The sequence below is a fragment of the Primulina huaijiensis genome, chromosome 6 (genome assembly GCF_012295235.1).
Source record: "Primulina huaijiensis isolate GDHJ02 chromosome 6, ASM1229523v2, whole genome shotgun sequence".
Taxonomy (NCBI): Eukaryota; Viridiplantae; Streptophyta; class Magnoliopsida; order Lamiales; family Gesneriaceae; genus Primulina; species Primulina huaijiensis.
In genome coordinates this window covers 11,510,515-11,536,924 of record NC_133311.1, presented here as the reverse complement: position 1 = coordinate 11,536,924, position 26,410 = coordinate 11,510,515, and the positions used below count along the sequence as shown (strand labels likewise).

Genomic DNA, 26,410 nt, shown 5'->3' with positions numbered 1-26,410 from the left:
TTGTAAAGTGCTAGGTTGTACTAGGATTTATAACTGGCTAGGCAGTGCTGGGTTTTTTTAACGGCCAAGATATGTTGGGCTTTTTTACCTGCTAGACTGTAATGGATTTTTTTACCTACAAGGTTGTATTGGTTTTTTTTAACATGTCATGTTGTGCTGGGCAGTTTTACCTTACAGGTTGTGTTGGGATTTTTTACCACAAACCAAAATTATATTCCAAATCATGAATTTAAAATTCAATTCTAAATCCAAATCCAAATCCAAATCCGAATCCAATTTTTTACTTGTCCAAACATCTTGTTTTAGTTTTTCAAAGTTAATGGCATATAAGTAATTAATACTTGTCCAAACATATGGGTTGTTGGAATCAACTTCATCTCCGACCACACCATGATTAATCATAAATTGTTAAACCACCAAAAAATAATATATTTTTAAATCAGGGGCTAAAATGTAATATTTAGCAAAAAAGTTCCAAGAACAGGTGGCCAGACAGCCCAGTAGCATTCATGACCAACGGCTATATTCCAGTGCTTCCCTTATTCAAACCATATAATATATATGAACAATACACAACGGTTCATTTCCCAAAAGATCACCATTTCCAGAACTCTCAACCAAAACCACATCCAATCTGTTATGGAAAATGCGAATCCCAACATCGGTAGAGTCCAGCATGTACCGAAATCATCCTCGGACCGGCTTCTTACCAAGTTCGCGGAGGTGGGTTCCCTACCAAAGCCCAAAGTTTCGCGTAAAAAGATGGAGATTATAAGATTGAAAAAGAACATCACGACTGCTTCAGCACCAGCTGATCAGAGGAACACACTTCTTCCTCCCCGGAAACCAGCGACCTTCTTTCGTCGATTCGGAGCCGTGGGTAAGTGCAAGATGAGGTTGAGGGAGCTCAAAACCAAATCCATAGTCGCTGCACTCGAAAAGGTATGGAGTTAAATCTATATATACTCTCGATCGTGCTTAAGAGAACATCTTCTATTTTTTGGTGTTGGTCTGGTGATGCAAACTGAATATTCTTGGGGTACTTTTATTGGTTTCATCAGTTGTCTGAATTGGGTTTTTGATCATATTATCAATTTGTGGTCTTTTCATCTAACATTTGTTTCAAATTCAATTTTGACCAAAGGCCAGATGAATCTAATATGTTAAATTTCTTTGAACCCTGCGCCTCGAAATGGGTCCAAATTACTTACTTTGAGCAGACATGGCATAGTAGCGTGGAAGGAGCTTCGAGGGTGTTGATGGAGAAGCACTACAACCGCCACAAACGCCTGGTCAGCGACTTGTACTGATCCAGAAATGGAGAGACTAGTTTTATGGACAGAAAAAACAGCCAAACACGCCTTGTTTTTTTGTTTAATTATTTAGTATGATTGTTCAATAAATAATTATTTTTTTTGTGCATTTATTATTTAAAATAAATATTTATAAACATCAATTTTTTTAGACCATAATCAAATTTTGTTGTAAAGATATGATTAAAAGCTGTTAGTTTATGTCAGGATTGGAGATGTGTTTAGAGGAGTGAATAAACACTTTAAAATTTCTTTTTAAATAATGCAACTGGTCTTTATAGAGTTAGCTATACAAGACCTGATTTTTTCAGTTCTTGAAAACGGTTGGACCACAAATAGTGCGAAAAACGGACCGAGGTTTTTTATGATACTTTTATACTCAAATATAAACAAACAATAAAATAAATAAGTGCAGTAAATGAAACACAAGAATTTTTATGGATGTTCGGACACTCAAACTCCTACGTCATCTTTCTTTCACTTAAGAAGTATTTTACTAGAAAACTTTGGTTTTGCAAATTTTTGTAACAACCCGCTTCGACTTTATGACTTATCAACTGCATATGATGTAAGACAACAAATCTGATAACAACCAATACAATACAAAATATATAGAAAGAATGAAGCATTAGATTCAAGTTATCGAGCAACTTCTGAAACGGTCTAGACAGAAAATGGTTGAATAGTTGACAGAAAACCTAGTTGATCCTTGATGATTTGAAGGATGTTCTTTGAAGAGAGGGGCGTTGAGCAGTAGTTGGTATGAGTGTGAAGGGTGCTTAGAAAATTTTCAGAAAATGCAAACTTGAAAAATTGCTTCGAATGTATGTCAAATTATGCTACGTCGATAGAAACTTTTCTTGCTATCCTCTATTTCTAGTGCTCTTTTCATTTGCCCGTTGAACGTTTGACTGTAGCTCATTAATGCAAAAGCAATGTTTTCACTGTCCTTTCTTGATTCATAAGAACACTTCAATGAATGAGCAATTTGGCATTTAATAACTGTCTCTGAGCTATGTCTTTTTAGGAAAAAATTCTGATATTCTGATGTCTTGTTTGTAGTCCATGATCAGTCCACTAACTTTTCTGATAAAACAGGTAGAATCCTTGTATATTCTGTGGCTTGAATCTGAGGATATCTTACTCAATCGCTTTTCAAATATGCTTCCGTTGAGTGTCTTATGCCACAGACTTGTAAGCTCGAGCGGTCAAATAGATCAAATAATCTGTTTCGACCGGTTGAACGACTTCTTCTGAATCTTCAATAGAACGGTTGAGTACTTGTAATGCATAAAAAGGCAACTTAACTTAGTACAATAAGTCATTTTTTATTTTCACCAAAACTAATGAATCTAACAATTTCTTCTTTTTTAATGATGACAAAACCTAAGCCCCAAAACATCATATGCATGTAAGAAAAATTGAATTTCATTGAGATAATGAATTTTATTGTTACAATGTAGAAGGAAGACAAAAAAACCTTATACACCTATTTGTACGAAAGTAAAGCCTATACTACCTCCTAAACTAGGAGCTTCGACCACCTCTTAATCTACCACCTCTCTTAGGTTAATCTTTCTTTTTCTTCTCATCTTCAGCTGCTCTTCTTTTAGCTTCATCCTGTCTCTATCTGTCCACTTTTTGTCTTCTTGTTCTTCCCCCTTTTTGGCATCACACTTTTGAAAATGATCCAACATTTCTTGTAGTTGGGTGCCAAGAGTAGCCTGAAGACTGTCAATACGAGCCCCAAATCTTTATCCATTCAATTTGACTTAACTGTCCTGACAATGCGACTATTGCATTGTCAGTATGCTTCTTTGAAGATTTGAATTCATCTATGCATAATTTGATGTCTAGTTTGAGTTTAGACACATTTCAGATCACAGCTTGGTGAATATCACACACACCAACACTTGAGGCCATCAGGCGAGAATCAAAGTCGAACATGAGGCTGCGAACTATCGGAATTGACCTTTGAAAAGTGTGAATCGGCCTCAATTTGAGCATTGGTGTGCGAAGTCTTCAATTTTGTTGTTCATATATACATTTTCCATGTCATAGGATCCGGTGGTTCCATCGCAACCAAGAAGAATGGGAGAAACATCTTTTGTAATATCAAACCATGGGAATTGACCTCTGAAAAGTGTGAATCGGCCTCAATTTGAGCATTGGTGTGCGAAGGTCCAGCTTCATTATCATTTGGTTCCGACCGATCTTCAATTTTGTTGTTCATATACACATTTTCCATGTCATGGGCTCCGGTGGTTCCATCACAACCAAGAAGAATGGGAGAAACATCTTTGGAATAACAAACCTTCAGAATTGACCTCTGAAAACTGTGAATTGACCTCAATTTGAGCATTGGTGTGCGAAGGTCCAGCTTCATTATTATTTGGTTCCAACCGATAGTCTTCAATTTTGTTGTCCATCTCCACATTTTCCATGTCAGATGCTCCGGTGGTGCCCTCGCAACCAGGAAGAATGGGAGAGACATCTTTTGGAATATCAAACTTGACCGGTGGTGGAGAAAGAATAGAAGAGTCTTCAGTTTTTGACTGAAGAGGTGGGGACTTCGAAGATTCTTCTTCAAAGATTGTCTCAAGAGATTGACTCTTGGGATCAGTGTCTTCATTTGAGACGTACCGTACTTTTTCTACTTAAAATTTGCGGAAGAATTAAAAATTTTCTTAAATATAAACATCTATACGGTCGTCAACTCATCGTTCATAAAAATATCTTTGGAATCATCCATCACCAATAAAAATTTTGTTAAAAGAAAAGCTTGTTCAAAACATCTCGCATCAAAACATAAAATCAGAGTAAATTTAAACTTGCATAAAAATATTAAAAATGACGTGGGCGGTCCTCGGGTTTAGCCTCCCGCTCAGTCCAAGCCTGCTCCTTGGTCGCCACCTCCTGTCTCCTCATAGACATCCTCACCTGCATCGATCAAGTCTAGTGAGTCTAAAGACTCAACACGTATAAACTGGAATAGCAAGTAATACATAATAAAACCACATGCAACTTTAAAATAAGACATACATACTTGAAATTTGAACTTGCAAAATGAACTTGAACATACGTACGTACATAATTAGACGTGCCGTCAACATAAACTTTTTTAACATGCTTGCATACTTGAACATACTTGAACATACATAACTTCATCATTTTTCGTAGAGGTATGATTCAAAGCAAGTGACCCATACATAATAAACGCCTGATCAGACTAAACCACAGTACTGGACTGACAGGGACGTATCCACTGCCACATACATGAGATCCCCGTTCATAATTTAACGGGCTGATTGGTCCCCGTTCATAATTTAACGATTTCCAATCACCATCTAAACCCATTCATAATTTAACGGGCGGATTGGTCCCCATTCATAATTTAACGCTTTTCAATCCTAAACATAATTTGGTCACAAAACATTTAGCATACCTTAAAATATTTTCTTGCACGTCATACATACTTACTTGGCGTTGAGGGATTCGTTGGACTTCGATCGGGGCCGTCGCTGCTGCACGTACTAACATGAAGCTGCATACATAACTTGCATAGCTTAGACGTACTTATCATGGTTACTCTCAAGCTCAATCATTTCTTAGGACATTCTAAAATTTCCCCTGACTCGACCTTGATAATCCTTGCACTAAACCATGACATCAAACTCCAAAGCAAACATTAAACTTTTCCCAAAAACGTGAGTACAAGGACCCCGTTACCGGGTCCGTCTAAGTGCGGTGGAAAGAATACTCGGAAAGAAGAAGGGGCACGGACCCCGTGCTAGGGTCCGTGTAGGGGTCCGGGTGGCTTCGCGAATTTTGACACCGAAAAAAAACAAAGGCATGGACCCCGTGCCCTGGTCCGTGTAGGGGTCCGTGTAGCTACTGTGAATGCGTACCTACGAGAATTCTTGTGCTTGTGGCTTCCTCTTCCTATTTCGATCACCCAACCGTGACTCGAGACCTCGAGACCCGTCTTAGGACGTCACGACATTGTACCAAACCCAAGTAAGCCATTATAATTGTTCCCAAGTGTGACAATCAACAACTAACGACACAACTCGAAGTTCGACACCATTTTCTTCCTCGACTCTTGATTCAACTTGGTGCCTAACGACACGAAAAGAGACACCAAAAATCATCCCAACATCGAACTAAACATACCTAGATGCAGCAACAATCACCCGTCGATTCCCAACGAAGCCTGCAACAAATAAACTTCAAGAACGCATCAGCATCGTAATTTACTGAAAAACACAGTTTGAGCAGTCCCATGAAAAATGTCATAACTCACTCAATTTTAGTCCAAATAACTCTAATTTTATATCAAATCGAAGGTATCAAAAAGTTATACATTTTTTGTATTGAAAGTTTTCTCAAAATCTGGACCGAAAATTCGCAGTTTTAAGAAGAACAATAAAAACATGATTTAGATCTAAAGATTTTCCTTCAAAATCGATCCATGCAATTATCCACTCAAACTATGAACATCATACAAGAATTTTACGCATAAAATAACGCAACGCATAATATGACATGATCGACGCAGTAAAAGAGAGATTATACGTACCTTTTGATATCAAACTTTACCGAAACGACGTCACCGAAGCGGAGATAGAAGCGAAGTTGATCCGGGACGAACGTGGCACGTTTTCTTGAAATAAAATCGATCAAAACTTGCTGGAAATTGACAAGGGAAGGGGCGGCTGCCGTCTACCTCAAGAACCCTAGTTCTATTCTTTTAAAATTATGAAAACTGAATGTGTGTGTGTGATGTGTGTTAGCGTGAGTTTTAATGTGTGTAAACATGTGTGTGTGTGTGCGTTTAGAAAGAAATTAAGGGGAAATAAATCTTGGTTTAATAAAATAATTAACTTGCTAATTAAACATAAATCAAATATTAAACTTATTAAAATCCCCCAATAAAAATAAGAATACACAAGCACTAAACCTTTAAAGGTTTTAAAAATTCTAAAACTAAATAAATTATTTAAAATGCCACATCCTAGCTTTAAAAATAAAATACCGCATTTTATTTGCCAAAATCGTCACAGGGTCTTTTCCTCAATCTCGCCTCGAATAAACGCCTGAAACATGAAACTCGAAAAATATTTTAACGTGCATCACATAATCCTGAATAATTTAAAATAATGCATTTAAATAAATCCTGCATGGCTACTACTCATTTAAACTTAAAATAATGATTTAATAATTTAAAATAAATGCATAGGTTATACGCGTACTGAATTTGGGCGCTACAGTTCCTCCCCCACTTATAAAAATTTCGTCCTCGAAATTAAATCTTACCGAACAACTCCGGGTAGCGAAGTCTCACATCTGCTTCGGCTTCCCAAGTGGCTTCCTCCACTGATTGATTTAGCCACCGGACTTTGACTAGTTTAGTCACTTTGTTCCGGAGTCTGCGCTCTTGCCTGTCTAGGATTTGAATCGGCTTCTCCTCATATGACAGGTCTGGAGTAGGCTGCAACGGCTCATAGCTCAGAATGTGCGAAGGGTTAGCTAGATACTTCTTTAGCATTGAGACGTGGAACACATTGTGTACCCCGGCCAGATTCGGCGGAAGGGCAACACGATACGCTAGTGTCCCAACTCTGTCAAGAATTTCGAAAGGTCCAATAAATCTCGGACTCAGCTTGCCTCTCTTCCCAAATCTCATAACACCCTTCATAGGTGCTATCTTTATAAAAACAAGGTCACCTAAGGCAAACTCGAGATCTCTTCTCCTTTTATCAGCATAACTCTTCTGACGACTCTGGGCGGTCTTCATTCTGTCTCGAATCTTGACCACCACATCTGCAGTCTGCTGAACTATCTCTGGCCCAAGCTATGCTCTCTCCCCGACTTCATCCCAATGAATCGGCGATCTGCACTTCCTTCCATACAATGTGTTAGAAACTTAATTTCGGATGTTTGACAAACCGATTATTTATTGGAACTAACTGATCAAATATTCGATCTATACAGCTTGCTCAACTGAAGAGTATCGCGCATATTATCTAAGGCAACCGAACCCAGCTGAACTGAACTTTCGAAGAAAACCAACTGATCAGTTGAACTTAATTGAATTCTCGAAGACAGCTGACTGATCAGTTGGAAACCGATCAGTTGATATATTCAGCCGTATGCTTTCTTCAACTGAACATGTCTCGGGAAAGAACGATCAACCGACAAAGAGACATAGAAGATTGCAACGCCGCACTTAAATCAATACAGCTTAGAACAACGCATTTTGGCGAAAGCAGTTAAGACGCCGCATCACAATAAATGAAGGAAACAATATCTAAGGAATAATCAAGTAAAAATCAACGGATACAAAGATTCAAATTCATCTCAAGTTACTGTTAGAAAGGAAGCATATAAATAAGTGAACAAAGCAGCTGAGAAAAAGAACCATCAACGCATTATTGAAGCTTGCTGTTACGCTGCTAAAATCACAATTCACAGCTCACGTATATCAGATATATCAGTAGCATTTAAAGCTACACTTTGAGCGTGTTAGCACTTTGTAATTCAATCAAGAATATATCAGTTGTGCTAAGATCAGTCACGAACTGATAAAAGCTGTTGTATGCTAAGAGTTTCAGTTTTGGCAGTGTTAAGTCCAAACTGAAGTGGGTCAGTACAAGTCTTGTATTCGATCAAAGTCTTTTAGTGGAAATCCTATCCTTGAGATAGAAGGGGTGACGTAGGAGTGATTGAAATCTCCGAACATCCAGAAACAATCCTTGCGTACTTTATTTCAGTTTTGTATTCTATCTTTCAGTCAGTTATTTTCCGCAACTACTCTTAGTTTAACTGATTGTCATTGACCAACAAGATTCCGAGAATCAGTTTGTCACCAAACTGAATTCAAAATTCGAAAAGATTCATTTTAATTGTGAGTGTTTATTCAACCCCCCTTTTAAACACTCTTGATACGTTAATCGATCCTATCAAGTTGTATCAGAGCAGTTGAATCTTGTTCTTGAATACTTTTGATCTATAAACTTGCTAGCATGACTTCATTCAACAAAATCCCTATGTTCTCCAGAGAAGAATTTGATGATTGGAAAATCAGAATGCAGGCTCATTTAGCTGCACAAGATGATGACATGTGGTATGTCATAACTGATGGACCCATGAAGATTCTGAAAACTAATACAGCAGTTGCCATAACAGAAGGGGCACCACAAAGAATAGAAAAGCCCAGAGAAGAATGGACAACTGAAGATAAAAGAAAAGCCAATCTTGATAATGTGGCTAAAGACATTCTGTACAAGATGCTGGACAAAATAACTTTCAGCAAAATAAAGATGTGTAAGACAGCCAAAGAAATTTGGGAAAAGCTGATCCAGCTTTGTGAAGGAAATGATCAAACCAAGGAAAATAAACTTTCAGTTGCAGTTCAGAAGTTTGATAATATCAAAATGAAAGCAGGAGAATCAATGCACGAGTATGATGAAAGAGTAAGCAGTATCATCAATGAGTTAAATGCACTTGGAAAAGTGTATACAAACAAAGAGGTTGCACTGAAGGTAATGAGAGGTCTTCCCAAAGAATGGGATGTCAAAACTATGGCAATGAGAGAATCCAAAGACCTGAACCAGATTGAACTTCATGATCTATTTGCTGATCTTAAAGCTTATGAGTTCGAACTGCAAACCAGAGAAGGAGAACCATCCACACCAGCAGCCACAACTGCTCTAGCTGCTGTCAGAACAGAACCAACTAGTTCAGTTGAGAAATCTGCTGATCAGTTAAGCAATGATGCTATGTCACTATTCATCAAAAAGTTTGGAAGGTTCATGAGAAAGAATCAAGGAAACTTTCAGAAGTCATACCAAAGAAACAACTCCAAAGATGAAACAAATGCTTGTTACAATTGTGGCAAATCAGGTCACTTCATTGCTGACTGTCCTAAACCCAAGAAGGACAGTCAAGGCTCAACTGATAGAAGAAAGAAATCATATGAGAACAAAAGAAAACCCAAGGATGATAAGAAGTCCTTCAGAAAGAAACATGAGGTACTCTTAGCCGAAGAAAGCAAATCTAAATGGGCAGAAACTGACAGTGAGGAGTCAGAACCAGAAAGCTCATGCAGCTCTAGTGATGATGAGGAAGACAAGTGCCTGATGGCTAATGATGCAGAAGAAGAATCATCTAGTCAACAGGTATTTGATTTCAGCTCAACTGACTTTACACGAGAAGAACTCATTCTAACACTACATGATATGGTAAATGAATATCAAAAGCTTGCATCATTATTCGAAAAAATCAAAGCAAAGCAAACTGATCCCACAGACAATAAAACCAAAACTGATGAATCAGTTGACGGGTTGAGTCTGAAAAGGGAAATTGCTGAGTTAAAAGCAGAAAGAAACAAAGATCAGTTATTAATCCAAAAGTTGATTCTTGAAAACTCAAAACAGACTGAGCTCATTCAATCTTGGAACAAGTCATCTACTGCACTAAATGAAATGCAGAATTCACAAAAATCAGTTTCTGATAAAACTGGTTTAGGGTTCAACACTCAAGGAGAAATGTGTCCAAATGACACTCAACCAAAGCTAAAAATAGACAAAGGGAAATATATTCACTTTGTTAAATCAGCAGTAGTACAAGAACAAATTGAGCCTAGTAAGCTGATTGAGCAACCTACTGTAAATATGAACAAGGCTAGAAGATATGGGATTGGTTATAGTCAAAAATCCTCAACTGATTCACAAAGTCAGTCATCAAAGAGGTTTCACAAAAACTATTCAAATAGCTACTTCAATTACTATAACTGCAAGCCAGTTCAGAAGAGATACAGACTAAACAATCAGTTGAATAAACCTAAAATACATAATGTATCATCTGTACACTACACACCATGCACACAAAAGCCGAGAAAAACAATTTGGAATACAACTACTGGAAAGTCTGTTAGACTAATCCAAGTGTGGGTTCCTAAGGGACTAATCAGCTCAGGACCCAAATAAGTATGGGTACCAAGTTTTATTATGTGTGTGATTGCAGATAACAGGTACAAACAAGAACTCAATATGGTATTTGGACAGTGGATGTTCGCGACACATGACAGGAGATGCAAGTGTGCTATCTCAACTGACCAAATACAGTGGTCCAAACATCAGTTTCGGGGACAATTCCAAAGGTAGAACTGTGGGTAAGGGTAAGCTTATCCATGGTAACTTTACTTTTAAAGATGTTCTATTAGTAGAAAACCTGAAGTATAACTTGATTAGTATCAGTCAGTTATGCGACAGTGGATTCTCAGTACAATTTGACAAAAATTCATGTTCAGTCAAAACTTCAACTGATGAAATCATACTAACTGGCAAACGTTGTGGAAACACATATAAAGTCAGTTGGAATGATCAAACTTATGCACCAGTTTGTTTTATTGCTTCCAAGTCATCTAAAAACTGGTTGTGGCATAAGAGACTAAATCATTTAAACTTTAAAACCATTGCCTATCTGAGTAAACATGAACTTGTAACTGGTTTGCCCAAAATAGATTTTTCAAAAGAAAAACTTTGCTCAGCATGTCAGTATGGTAAACAAGTACGATCCTCTTTTAAAAACAAGGGTTGTAAATCTTCATCCCGATGCTTAGAACTGTTGCACATGGATCTTTTTGGTCCTATACCAGTCATGAGCTTAGGGGGAATGAAATACACCTTGGTGGTCGTAGATGACTTTTCAAGATTTACTTGGGTTATTTTTCTCAAATCTAAGGACCATACTGCTTCACAACTGATAAAGCTCTTCAAAAGACTTTTAAATGAAAAATCAGTTGGAATTGATCGAATCAGATCTGATCGAGGAACTGAATTCATCAATCAAACTCTTTCAAATTTTCTAGAAAATGCTGGAATTAAGCATGAGCTCTCAGCAGCCAGAACTCCTCAGCAAAATGGTGTAGCTGAGAGAAGAAATCGGACCCTTAAAGAAGTTGCTAGAACAATGCTTGCTGATTCTGGTATTTCTCAAAGGTTTTGGGCAGAGGCAGTAAACACTGCGTGTTATACTCAGAACAGATCAATGATTAATAAGAATCATATGAAAATACCATATGAGATCTGGCATGGAAGAAAAAGTATAATTACTTATTTCAAAATATTCGGCTGCAGATGTTTTATCCTTGATAATGGTAAAAATTATTTAAAAGCGTTTGATACTAAATCTGCAGAGGGAATATTTCTTAGATACTCATCAGTTAGTATAGCCTATAGAGTCTTCAACAAGAAAACCCTAAATGTTGAAGAATCAGCTCATGTTGATTTCAATGAAACTGAACTAACTAATAAGCCAACTGGTCAAGTTGAGCTAGCTGATCGATTTACAGATATCAGTTTGGAAGATGATAGCAAGAATGAAAGTCACAGCAATCAAAACAGATTTCAAACACATGAACCATAAGTACTGGACCAATCAGATGTACATAAAGTCATTGCTGATGATCAGTTGATAGAGCATAATAATAACACTCAAATACCAGTTGACGAAGCACCAACTGAGACTGAAAATTGTGTTCAGTTACCAACTGAAGAAATTGCTGATACAACAAATACTGAGTACAGATGGAAAAAATCACACCCACCTGAATTGGTAATAGGAAATCCATCAGATCCAGTAAGAACTCGAAATCAAATGCTAAATTTATTTATCCATTCAGCTTTTGTTTCACAACTAGAACCGAAGAAAACTGATGAAGCTCTTGCTGATCCTAACTGGGTAAATGCAATGCAAGAAGAGCTAAATCAGTTCACTTATAACAATGTCTGGAACTTAGTTCCAAGACCAATTTCAAAAACTATTATAGGTACAAAATGGGTATACAGAAATAAACTGAACGAGGATGGTTCAGTTGTACGCAACAAAGCAAGATTAGTGGCACAGGGTAATAGGCAAGAAGAAGGAATTGACTATGATGAGACGTATGCTCCAGTTTCAAGCCTGGAAGCAATCAGAATTTTTCTTGCTTATGCATCACACAAAAAATTCAAGGTATATCAGATGGATGTAAAGAGTGCATTTCTGAACGGTCAACTACAAGAGGAAGTATATGTTGAACAACCCCCAGGTTTTGTAAATCACAACTTTCCTGATCATGTATATCATTTGAACAAAGCCTTATATGGCCTAACACAAGCTCCCAGAGCTTGGTACGAAACCCTTTCGAAATTTCTAACTGATCATGATTTTTCTGTTGGATCAGTTGATAAGACCTTGTTCAAATTTGCTAAGAATGATCACATTTTATTAGTTCAAATTTATGTTGATGATATCATATTTGGGTCAACTAACCCCAAATTATGCGAAAAGTTTGCTAAGCTAATGCAGGATAAGTTTGAAATGAGCATGATAGGTGAACTAACATTCTTTCTTGGACTGCAAGTGAAGCAACTTGAGACTGGTATATTCATCAGTCAGACTAAATATACAAAGGAATTGCTAAAGAAATTTGGAATGGAATCATGTTCAGCTGCAACCACTCCCATGAGCTCATCAGTTAAAATGGACCCTGATCAAGGGGGAATATCAGTTGAGGCGACGTTGTACCGAGGTTTAATAGGTTCATTATTATACCTAACTGCTAGTCGTCCTGATATTGTTTTTGCAGTTTGTATGTGTGCCAGATTTCAAGCAAATCCTAAGCAATTACATTTCTCAGCTGCCAAAAGAATTTTGAAATATCTTAAGGGCACACAAAATGTCGGATTATGGTATCCTAAAGACTCTTCTTTCAATTTAGTTGGATATTCAGATGCAGATTATGCAGGATGTAAGCTAGATCGTAAAAGCACAAGTGGATCATGTCAGTTTCTTGGAGACCGACTGATTTCTTGGTTCAGCAAGAAGCAGACATCTATAGCTACCTCAACAACTGAAGCAGAATATCTAGCTGCTGGTAGTTGCTGTGCACAATTGATCTGGATCCAGCATCAACTGAGAGATTATGGAGTAATTACAAATGAATCGCCCATATTTTGTGACAATACGAGCACAATTGCCATTACTTATAATCCAGTTCTTCACTCAAGGACAAAGCATATAGATGTCAGACACCACTTCATTAGAGATCATGCTTTGAAGAAGGACATTCGACTGGAGTATATATCAACTGAGCAACAAGCAGCTGACATCTTCACCAAACCATTACACGAGACTAAGTTTTCTTACTTTCGCAATATTCTTGGTTTAACTGACTTGTCTTAAAATTGTTGTTGATGTTGTTTTACTAATAAAATTATTTGCAGAAAATAAGAACACAACAACAAATTGGAAATAATACTTTATTAAGAATAAAATCGATTCCACATTACAGAAGATAACTTAGAACCAACTGAATCTTGCCATTCTGTAATCCAATTATTCAACTCATAAATTCGGATTCTAGAAAATGATTCAATTGTAGAAATCTTCTCAATTACATGCCATTCCTTCCATAACATTGCATGTAACAGAACATTGTCATCAACCAGGTCTGTAACATGCCTGACTTCAAAACGATCAATGTATTTTCTTGCTGTTGCTGCTTGAGCACGAGAAGGAGCAGCACCACTATTACTTATCTTCTGCAAATCATGAATTTTGAACCATGTTGACATCACTTTCGTCAAGACATATTCCTCCATCGTGTTCTTCAACTCTTCTAAATAATGACTTAATTGTTCGGTAACTTGAATATGCGTACTGCTGCATGCATCAGAATTACTTGAATCCGACATATTGAACTGTTATGATATCACATTTTATCTCTATAGTCCTTTTTATAGACAGTGACATTAAATGTTGAAGAAGCTAAAGAGTCTCGAGTCAACCGAAACGTTTTTCTCATTTACCTAGGCTTCTTATTTATCAGTTGTTCATTATTAACTGATATCAGTTTGTCATTTATTACTTAATGCTAACTGATTTTAGTTCATAGTCAACTGATAGAAGTTAATCTTTCATCAGTTCATCTGTTTAAAGTTCGCAATTCATATATATATAACAACTGATGAAGTTTATCATTTGCAGGAAAGAGAAAAACAAAGTTAAGCTCATATAAATACTTTATTCAACCATAAATGTTTGCACGGATTACATCATCATATTTTTCCTCTACAACAATTATCCACATTTTCAAGCAAGGGGATAAAGGTCCGGTAGATGTCTTGTCAAAGCCCTGAGAACCAGCTATGCGCTTAAGAATTTTCAGCTCCTTTCGAAGCATTAGCTGATAGAGATGACCATCCTTGAATACATCCACCCATACAGCTATGTTCAAGTGCTCCCACAACTTTTTCATCTCTGCCACCGGTTCTGGAGTAGTAGCCTCTCCAGTGTTATACAAGAACTCAAGTTCTTGTAACTTCTCCCCGTACTGAAGATTCTCATAGAAGACTTTATCTTCTATCTCAGCCTTCCTGGCCTTTAGAGAAAACGGCGAAGCACTCGAGCTACTCGCACCAGCCATTTCTTTTATCTTAAATATTTCACTAATATGACTGAAACTAACTGTGTTACTTCTATTTATATCCGAGAGTTATGGAAGCTGAAGGGCCGTGCACGTTCCAGCAAACAATAAATTCCTTAAGCTTTAAATTTATATCGTCATTTTTAATTATTTTGCGCACCCATTAAGGGAGAATATTAGTTTTTAAGAGGTTAACTGAGAAGACAATTGTTTGTAAATTCTCAACTGAAACGGATCAGTTTCACAACTAATCGTTCAGTTGGTTATTTTACAAATCTTCTCACATAAGTTAACAAATTAAAAAACTTATTATATTCCAAATCAACTGACGTGACTGCAGTTTCATAACGTGGTCTATTTTAAAACCACTCACTTTTTGCACACACGCTTATAGCACACGTACACATATTTTTATTCAAATTTTTTTTGGACTGACACGTGTCCTATAATTCGAACAATCACGAACATAAGTACTTTACCCGCCCCATTTCAGTTCTTCTTCTTTACGATTATCCAAATTTCTCAGAGCAAAAACAAATTCAAGCATTCTCTTTCGCAGGAAATCATTCAGTTCAAATGGCAAATCAAATCCCAGCTCACATGTTGAACGCTATGGCTATTGATTTTGACTCAGTTTTATAAGTTCAAGAAGCTGATGTTAAGAATGTTTTTCTGAAGATTGAATCGGCTGGTCTCAGGATGTTTTTGGGACAATCTTCGCAGGAGATCTACCCCAAGGAAGTAAATGAATTCTATATGAAGGGGTTCGTCACTACTGATGGAAGTATCTCTGTAACTGTCAATAGTCAGCTGTTGATCCTATCTGAAGAGACCTTCGGAGAAATTTTCTCGTTGCCAACTGATGAGTATGTCAGCTTCTCTGAAGAAATGCAATCCTTGATGTCTGCTGATGGGCGGAAAATTAAAGTTTCCGATCCTAAGAAGGAACTGAAGCATGAGGTTCAGTATTAGCCGACATTGTGGCGAAGGGCATATTGGCTAAAGCAGGCTCTTATGCTGCCCTTACTCTTGAGAAATTCCAAGTGATGACCATCATCATGGGAGAGAAGAAAGCTAACTGGAGGCACATTATCTTCAATACTCTAAGGAATATGCTTCAATCTACCAAACAATGAAGAGGCTTTGCCATTCTAATCAGTTATCTTTTGAAACTGAAGGGATTGGTAGCTGACAATGCTGGAAAATCCTCAAAGTTCAAGGTCTTCACTGCCAAGAACATCCTGCTACCAAAAACTAAACAGGAGGTTGGGACGCAACCACCTGCTCCAACACCAGTCAAGAAGGCCAAAACTTTGGCCCAACTGAAGACTGCAAAACGAAAACTGATTATCAGAGAATAAGATTCGGATAAAACTCCTTCTCCTAAGCTTGTCAAGAGACCGAGGACGCAAAGAACTAAACCAATAACAACGGTGAAATTCATTCCAACTAAGAGCTTGACTCAATCAGCTGCTCAACAGCCTATTCAGACTATACCTTTGCAGGTTGTTCCACCTGATGATTCAGTTGCTGAAGAAGAGGCACCCGTTAAAATAAGAGCTCCCTTGACTCATGTAAATCGCCCTACCATCTTGCCTCGGGCCAGATCTAAAGGCGTTATATTGAGAGAACCAGTGGACACTACTCATTCTGGTCTGGATATTCCTCACATTCTTACAACTGACAAAGGAAAAGACAAGCTAGTTGAAGAGCCAAGACCATCTAACGCCATCCAAACTCACATTGACCTGGTTTGGGAACAGGTCAATACATTTGCCACAGCGAAACTGAAATCTTTTGATAGTTGGAAGAAGTTCAGGACTGAAATTTTTGCCAAAGAGCAGAAGCGCAAATCCAAACTGAAAAAGTTTATTAAACTTAAAGAGATTGTCTTGAAAATAGTCAAAGCTGCTACGATTGCCCAGGCATTGGAAAGGCAAAAATATTTCTTTGATCAGATTCGAGTCAAAAGGCTGACTAAAATAGTTGAAGAGCTGAAATCCAACTACAATCCCGTAGGTCCAACTGCCTATTATGATAGAGTTGTGTTCACCCAACTGGACACAGATCTTAGTGGGCTACAAATGGAAATCAGATTTTGGGAACAGGATCAGGAATTGGTTCTCCCTGAAAAATCCTCCCGTTCAAAAGCCAAAGAAGATACACCCTCCTCCCAGCAGAAAGGGCCATCTCCACAATCAGTTGCTGAATAACCTGTTCAGGATGTGCCACAATCATCTGCTGTAGAACATCAGATGTACTCTGAAGCTGAGCTGACTTTTGCCAACATTGATGAAATCATTCAAGCAGTGGCGAAAGAATCTCTTATGAGTGAACCCATCTCTGAAGAAGTTGATCACTCAACTGATCAAATCGCTCAAGAGGTTTCTATCTCAATAGAAGTACCAGTTCAGTCTGTTGTTGCTGAAATAGAAGATCAAACAGTGGTGGCTAGCCCATCACCAAATCAACAGATTGCTGAAAAACTTCCAACTGATGAGCCAGATCAGATCACAACTGATTTTCAAGAAAATGCATCAGCTCATGATCAATCAACTGACAATCCTGCAGTATTTCCTATTAAGCAGGAAAATATCTCTGCTGATCATCATCAATCTTCACCTCCTACAGTCCAAGTGGCAATAACTGAAACAGATGTTCCAGCACAGACTATTTCTGAAACAATGATATCTGATAAGACCATGGTGGTCTTTGATCAAGTCTCAACAGAACCAGGAACATCTTGTCAGTCTCCGCCTCACTTTTCTACAGATTTTGATAAAGTTCTGGAAGATATTAAGGAAATTCAGCAGAAAATGAATGAAATGATCAATCATGTATACAAGATCCAGCATACTCAATTAGAGCATTCTCTGAAACTGGAACACTCTGAAAAATTCAACTATCAGAAACTGACGACAATTCAAGATGCTTTAACATCTCTCTCTCGAACAGTGGATGATATACAGAAGAACAGAGGATTGGCTAAGAGTCTCTCAGTGACTCAAGACTCTATAAGCAAGAAATTTGATGCTGTCGAGACACTTGTATCAAGAAAAATAGATGTACTTCAAATCTCTCTAACCTCTGCTGTTGAAAACGTATCCACTTCTGTCAAGATTCTTTCAACCGATGTTAAGAGATTATCTGTCAGAATGGAGACGTTTGACAAAAAAGGAGAATAGATCATCAGATCAGCAGTTCAATGAAGATCAGCTCAATAGATTTGATACAATGTAGCTACAGATTATTTCATTGTACGAATCTGTACACAACAGTTGATTATTTTATCTACAACGAACTTGAAGATCATATAAGCTTCATTGATCAGAAAATATTCGATCTATACAGCTTGCCCAACTGAAGAGTATCGCGCATATTATCCAAGGCAACCGAACACAATGTAGCTACAGATTATTTCATTGTACGAATCTGTACACAACAGTTGATTATTGAACTTAATTGAATTCTCGAAGACAGCTGACTGATCAGTTGGAAACCGATCAGTTGATATATTCAGCCGTATGCTTTCTTCAACTGAACATGTCCCGGGAAAGAACGATCAACTGACAAAGAGACATAGAAGATTGCAACGCCGCACTTAAATCAATACAGCTTAGAACAACCCATTTCGACGAAAGCAGTTAAGACGCCGCATCACAATAAATGAAGGAAACAATATCCAAGGAATAATCAAGTAAAAATCAACGGATACAAAGATTCAAATTCATCTCAATTTACCGTTGGAAAGGATGCATATAAATAAGTGAACAAAGCAGCTGAGAAAAAGAACCATCAACGCATTATTGAAGCTTGCTGTTACGCTGCTAAAATCACAATTCACAGCTCACGTATATCAGATATATCAGTAGCATTTAAAGCTACACTTTGAGCGTGTTATCACTTTGTAATTCAATCAAGAATATATCAGTTGTGCTAAGATCAGTCACGAACTGATAAAAGCTGTTGTATGCTAAGAGTTTCAGTTTTGACAGTGTTAAGTCCAAACTGAAGTGGGTCAGTACAAGTCTTGTATTCGATCAAAGTCTTTTAGTGGAAATCCTATCCTTGAGATAGAAGGGGTGACGTAGGAGTGATTGAAATCTCCGAACATCCAGAAACAATCCTTGCGTACTTTATTTCAGTTTTGTATTCTATCTTTCAGTCAGTTATTTTCCGCAACTACTCTTAGTTTAACTGATTGTCATTGACCAACNAACTGTTGTTGTATGTAAACTCCACTAGAGGTAGCTTCGATTCCCAAGTCCCTTGGAAATCGATCATACATGCTCACAATAGATCCTCCAAAATCTGAATCACTCGCTCCGACTGGCCATCTGTCTGCGGGTGAAAAGCTGTACTGAATTGCAGCTTCGTCCCCATGGCTGCATGTAGGCTCTTCCAGAATGAAAATGTGAACCTCGGATCTCTGTCAGACACTATGGTAACTGGGATTCTGTGCAACCGAACGATCTCCCTGATATAAAGCTCCGCGTACTGCGTCATGAAGAAAGTTGTCTTCACTGGCAAGAAGTGCGCTGATTTAGTGAGTCGGTCCACGATAACCCAAATGGCATTGGATCCTCTGACTGACCTTGGCAACCCAATAACAAAATCCATAGTAATATTCTCCCATTTCCACTCTGGGATAGGGAGTGGCTTAAGCATCCCTGCTGGCCTATGGTGCTTCGCTTTCACCTGTTGACAAGTGAGGCATTCAGACACAAATCTGCGGATGTCTCTCTTCATCCCTGGCCACCAATACAAGATCTGCAGGTCCTTGTACATCTTGGTACCTCCTAGGTGAATTGAATACAGAGATGCATGTGCCTCTGTCAGAATATCCTGTCTGATCGAATTAACACTAGGCACCCAAATTCTACCTATGTATTTCACAATGCCATCTGAGTAAAGTACACTGCCCTTAGCTTCATCCTTCAGCCTCCACTTCTGTAATTGCTCATCTGAAGACTGACCTGCTCGGATACGGTCTAGCAAAGAAGATTGGACTGTCAGATTAGACAGCCTCGGAGCTTTGCCCTTGCGATAAATCTCTAGACCAAATTTCTGAATCTCAGACTGAAGAGGTCTCTGCACTGACAACTGTGCTATGGCTGCGAATTTTCTGCTCAGGGCGTCTGCGACGAAATTAGCCTTTCCCGGATGGTTGCTAATTTCGCAGTCGTAGTCTTTTACCAATTCCAAACATCTCCTATGTTTCATATTCAGCTCCTTCTGTGTGAAGAAATACTTGAGACTCTTGTGATCAGTGAATATCTGGCATTTCTCGCCATACAAGTAGTGTCTCCAAATCTTCAACGCAAAGACTACTGCGGCTAATTCAAGATCGTGAGTCGGGTAGTTTTTCTCATGTACCTTCAATTGCATGGAAGCATAGGCTATAACCCGACCCTGCTGCATCAACACTGCGCCTAGACCGAGCTTAGATGCATCGGTGTATAACACAAAGTCTCCTTGCCCTGATGGCATGGCTAATACCGGCGCTGAAATAAGAGCTTGTTTCAATGTATCAAAGCTCTTCTGACATTCATCACTCCACATGAATTTTGCATTCTTCTTTGTCAGTGAAGTGAGTGGCACTGCTATCGAAGAAAATCCCTGAATAAATTTCCTGTAGTAGCCTGCTAGGCCTAGGAAACTGCGGATCTCTGAAGCATTCTTCGGCTCGACCCATTCCTTAACGGCTGTTACCTTAGCTGGATCTACCTCAACACCACTGCTAGACACTATATTCCCCAAAAACGCTACCTTCTCCAACCAAAACTCACACTTACTGAACTTCGCAAATAACTTGCGACTCTGCAAGGTCTGTAAAACTGTCCTCAAGTGTTGACTGTGCTCCTCATGGCTCTTCGAGTAAATAAGGATATCGTCAATAAACACCATGACGAATTTATCAAGATAAGGTTGGAATACTCGGTTCATGAGGTCCATGAAAATTGTTGGAGCATTCGTCAATCCAAACGGCATCACTAAGAACTCGTAATGCCCATACCTGGTCCTGAAGGCTGTTTTGTGAACATCTGCATCTTTCAACTTCAGCTGATGATACCCCGATCGAAGATCTATCTTAGAGAACACTGAAGCTCCATGCAACTGATCGAACAAATCCTCGATCCTTGGAAGTGGGTATTTGTTCTTGATCGTTACCTTGTTCAGCTCTCGGTAATCGATACACAGACTCATGCTCCCATCCTTCTTCTTTACGAACAGCACTGGTGCGCCCCATGGAGAAAAACTAGGGCGAATAAATTCTTGGTCCAGAAACTCCTGAATCTGCTGTTTGAGCTCTAACATCTCAGCTGGATCTAGTCGGTACGGTGCCTTAGAGATTGGCACTGTGCCTGGCCTAAGATCGATAGCAAACTCCATCTCTCTCTCTGGTGGAAGACCTGTGACGTCATCGGGAAAGACGTCTGGGAAGTCTCTGACTACTGGCACGTCTGATAAGGACTGAGTCATGTCAGGTGTGGATAGGATGTTGGCCAAGAAAGCCTGGCATCCCTTAGAAATAAGTCTCCTAGCCTGCATGCAGGAGATCATACGAGGGAAACTTCTCCATCTGGCTGGTTCAAACAGAAACTGCTCCATGCCCAATGGTCTAACCAAAACTGATCTCTTCTGAAAGTCAATCAGAACTCTGTTCTTCGTCAGCCTGTCCATTCACAAAATAATTTCAAACTCTGGCATCGGTAACACTATCAGATCTGCATACACTAGGTTGCCCTGTAGTTCAAGATCAATGTCCCTGACCACGCTAGTAGCTGACAACTCTTCCCCTGATGGGACTGTTACTGAATAATTCACATCGAGACCGATGGTCTTGATATCCAAATGACTAGCGAATGCTTCTGATATAAACGAATGGGTGGCACCTGAGTCTATCAGGGCCTGAGTAGCTATTCTCTTAATGAAAATATTTCCTGAGAGACGTTAGCACAACATGAAACTTATATCCCCGAAATTCTAACATTAACCTTATGCATAGTAGAAATAATTATCCCAGGTCACTCAAAAAGTATTGCTAGCACCCTAATAATCCCAAATAAAATTCACATGTAAGGCAAAATAATACTGAGCTTAGGTAGAAAAGTTTACCGGTCAGTAAAGTCGTGTCTGGGTTCGCCTCTTGTGCATGCATGGCGAACACTCTGCCTTGAGTTGGCTGCTTCCACTGTGGGCACTCTTTCAGCATGTGGTCCGTAGCTCCACATTTAAAACACTTGCCTGACCCATATAAGCACTGTCCCGGATGCTGGCGGTTGCATTTCGAACACACAGGGAAATTTCCGGGCTTCTGAGGTGCTCCCTGCTGCTGAATCGGACCCTTGCCTTTCGGCGGTCCTTGATAGGGTTTCTTTCCCGGTTGCCCCTGGTAAGGTTTCTTGAACTGAGACCTCTGATGCTATTGTTGCTGCGGGGGAGCCTGATAGGGCCTCTTGCCCTGCCTGTCTTCCTCAATATCCCGTTGGTCTTGCTCTGCTGCCAAAGCTCTAGATACGGCGACTGCATAAGAAGTGGGGCCAGCTACCCTCACATCACGGCGCAAGATTGGCCGCAACCCATCCATGAAATGTCTCAGCTTTGCCTGGACATCATCCGCAATGAGGGGTACGAAGTAACACCCCCTCTCAAACCTCCTAACAAACTCTGCAACACTGTTGTCTCCCTGTCGCAGCAACATGAACTCCCTGATAAGCCTGGATCGTACCTCCTCAGTGAAGTACTTGGCGAAGAATACTTCTTTAAACCCATTCCAAGTCAAAGTTGGCAAATTAACTGCCACCGACGCACTATCCCACCAACGCCTGGCATCCCCTGCTAGAAGAAATATGGCACACCTGACCCTATCTGCATCGGTCAGTTCCATAAAATCAAAGATTACCTCGATGGACTTAATCCATCCCTCAGCTATCATCGGGTCAGTAGTCCCCGAGAACTCCTTAGGATCCATCCTCCTAAACCTTTCGTACACAGCCTCTGGTCGGGGTCTCGCCTCTACATTAACTGCAGTCTGGTTCCCCGCAAACTGCGCGAAAAACTGCGTCATACCTGCAAGCATCTGCGCCTGCATATCTGGAGGTGGACGAGGAGGAGTGACCCTCTCTTCATCTCGATGCTCTCTGTTCTCGTCCCTAACTTCCCGGTTAATCACCCGTCTGGGAGGCATACTGTTCCAACGATTTACCCAACACGTAAACCCAATATGCATGAATATAATCGCAATATCATAAGATGCACGAAATCTAAACTTAAAATATGGATATGCTGAAATCATGATTCAATGCTTACTACATACATAATGCAAAACTTTAAAACTTACAGACTTGAGGTGTGACTTCGTGAGCTTCTTGCGATTGGCAGTAGGCGTAATTCTTTACCGGAACACCGCTCTGATACCAACTGAGACGTACCGTACTTTTTCTACTTAAAATTTGCGAAAGGATTAAAAATTTTCTTAGATATAAACATCCTTACGGACGTCAACTCATCGTTCATAAAAATATCTTTGGAATCATCCATCACCAATAAAAATTTTGTTAAAAGAAAAGCTTGTTCAAAACATCTCGCATCAAAACATAAAATCAGAGTAAATTTAAACTTGCATAAAAATATTAAAAATGACGTGGGCGGTCCTCGGGTTTAGCCTCCCGCTCAGTCCAAGCCTGCTCCTTGGTCGCCACCTCCTGTCTTCTCATAGACATCCTCACCTGCATCGATCAAGTCTAGTGAGTCTAAAAACTCAACACGTATAAACTGGAATAGCAAGTAATACATAATAAAACCACATGCAACTTTAAAATAGGACCTACATACTTGAAATTTGAACTTGCAAAATGAACTTGAACATACGTACGTACATAATTAGACGTGCCGTCAACATAAACTTTCTTAACATGCTTGCTTACTTGAACATACTTGAACATACATAACTTCATCATTTTTCGTAGAGGTATGATTCAAAGCAAGTGACCCATACATAATAAACGTCTGATCAGACTAAACCACAGTACTGGACTGACAGGGACGTATCCACTGCCACATACATGAGATCCCCGTTCATAATTTAACGGGCTGATTGGTTCTCGTTCATAATTTAACGCTTTCCAATCACGATCTAAACCCGTTCATAATTTAACAGGCGGATTGGTCCCCGTTCATAATTTAACGCTTTCCAATCCTAAACATAATTTGGTCACAAGACATTTAGCATACCCCAAAACTTAAAATATTTTCTTGTACGTCATACATACTTACTTGGCGTTGAGGGATTCGTTGGACTTCGATCGGAGGCGTCGCTGCTGCACGTACTAACATGAAGCTACATACTTAACTTGCATAGCTTAGACGTACTTATCATGGTTACTCTCAAGCTCAATCATTTCTTAGGACATTCTAAAATTTCTCCTGACTCGACCTTGATAATCCTTGCACTAAACTATGACATCAAACCCCAAAGCAAACATTAAACTTTTCCCAAAAACGTGAGTACACGGACCCCGTTATCGGGTCCGTCTAAGTGCAATGGAAAGAATACTCGGAAAGAAGAAGGGGCACGGACCTCGTGCTAGGGTCCGTGTAGGGGTCCGGGTGGCTTCGCGAATTTTGACACCGAAAAGAAACAAAGGCACGGACCCCATGCCCTGGTCCGTGTAGGGGTCCGTGTAGCTACTGTGAACGCGTACCTACGAGAATTCATGTGCTTGTGGCTTCCTCTTCCTATTTCGATCACCCAGCCGTGACTCGACACCTCGAGACCCGTCCTAGGACATCACGACATTGTACCAAACCCAAGTAAGCCATTATAATTGTTCCCAAGTGTGACAATCAACAACTAACGACACAACTCGAAGTTCGACACCATTTTCTTCCTCGACTCTTGATTCAACTTGTTGCCTAACGACACGAAAAGAGACACCAAAAATCATCCCAACATCGAACTAAACATACCTAGACGCAGCAACGATCACCCATTGATTCCCAACGAAGGCTGCAACAAATAAACTTCAAGAACGCATCAACATCGTAATTTACTGAAAAACACAGTTTGAGCAGTCCCACAAAAAAGTCATAACTCACTCAATGTTTGTCCAAATAACTCGAATTTTATATCAAATCGAAGGTATCAAAAAGTTCTACATTTTTTATATTGAAAGTTTTCACAAAATCTTGACCAAAAATTCGCAGTTTTAAGAAGAACAGTAAAAACATGATTTAAATCTCAAAAATTTCCTTCAAAATCGATCCAATCAATTATCCACTCAAACTATGAACATCATACATGAATTTTACGCGTAAAATAACGCAACGCATAATATGACATGATCGACGCAGCAAAAGAGAGATTATACGTGCCTTTTGATATCAAACTTTACCGAAACGACGTCACCAAAGCGGAGATAGAAGCGAGGTTGATCCGGGACGAACGTGGCACATTTTCTTGAAATAAAATCGATCAAAACTTGCTGGAAATTGACAAGGGAAGGGGCGGCTGCCATCTACCTCAAGAACCCTAGTTCTATTCTTTTAAAATTATGAAAACTGAATGTGTGTGTGTGATGTGTGTTAGCGTGAGTTTTAATGTGTGTAATCATGTGTGTGTGTGCGCGTTTAGAAGGAAATTAAGGAGAAATAAATCTTGGTTTAATAAAATAATTAACTTGCTAATTAAACATAAATCAAATATTAAACTTATTAAAATCCCCAATAAAAATAAGAATACACAAGCACTAAACCTTTAAAGGTTTTAAAAATTCTAAAACTAAATAAATTATTTAAAATGTCACATCCTAGCTTTAAAAATAAAATACCGCATTTTATTTGCCAAAATCGTCACCGGGTCTTTTCCACAATCCTGCCTCGAATAAACGCCTGAAACATGAAACTCGAAAAATATTTTAACGTGCATCACATAATCCTGAATAATTTAAAATAATGCATTTAAATAAATCCTGCATGACTACTACTCATTTAAACTTAAAATAATGATTTAATAATTTAAAATAAATGCATAGGTTATACGCGTACTGAATTTGGGCGCTACATCATTAGTGTCCATGTGAGTGGAACGGTCACCAAAGAGGTCGAAATTCATCATAGACTTTGCCATACCATTCACTGAGGTCAGAGGGACCTAGGAAGGGGTTTGTCCATATTAACAGTAGGGAAAAGACCTGTTTTAGGATTATTTGATGAGATAGGAGAAGAGAAAACAATTTTTAAAAACTATTGTCTATGAGCATTTTTTTTTGCTACAACAACGTTTTTTAAAAACCGTTATCTAAAAGCATTTTTTTGGGCTACAACGACGGTTTTAAAAACCGTTGTCTATGAGCGTTTTTTTATGTTACGACAACGGTTTTTAAAAACAGCAAAAAACCGTTGTCTATGAATGTTTTTTTTTGGGCTACGACAACGGTTTTTTAAAAACCGTTGTCTATATGTGTTTCTTTCAGCTGGTTTTTGTAGAACTACGACAACGCTTTAAAAAAACGTTGTCATTTTTTAATTTTTTTTGGTTAACGACAACGGTTTTTGAAAAACCGTTGTCATTGTTCTAAATTTTTTAAAAAAATCGGTAAATATAGCGACGGTATCATTT

At 38.8% G+C, this 26,410-nt stretch overlaps 1 long non-coding RNA gene across 1 annotated transcript; it reads left to right on the top strand.

The window, feature by feature from the left end:
- The first annotated feature begins 589 nt into the window (after positions 1–589).
- LOC140979724 (uncharacterized) lies at positions 590–1,416 on the top strand. Its single transcript, XR_012175797.1, has 2 exons — positions 590–942; positions 1,221–1,416. It is a non-coding gene; the product is annotated as an uncharacterized lncRNA (long non-coding RNA).
- Positions 1,417–26,410: the final 24,994 nt, after the last annotated feature.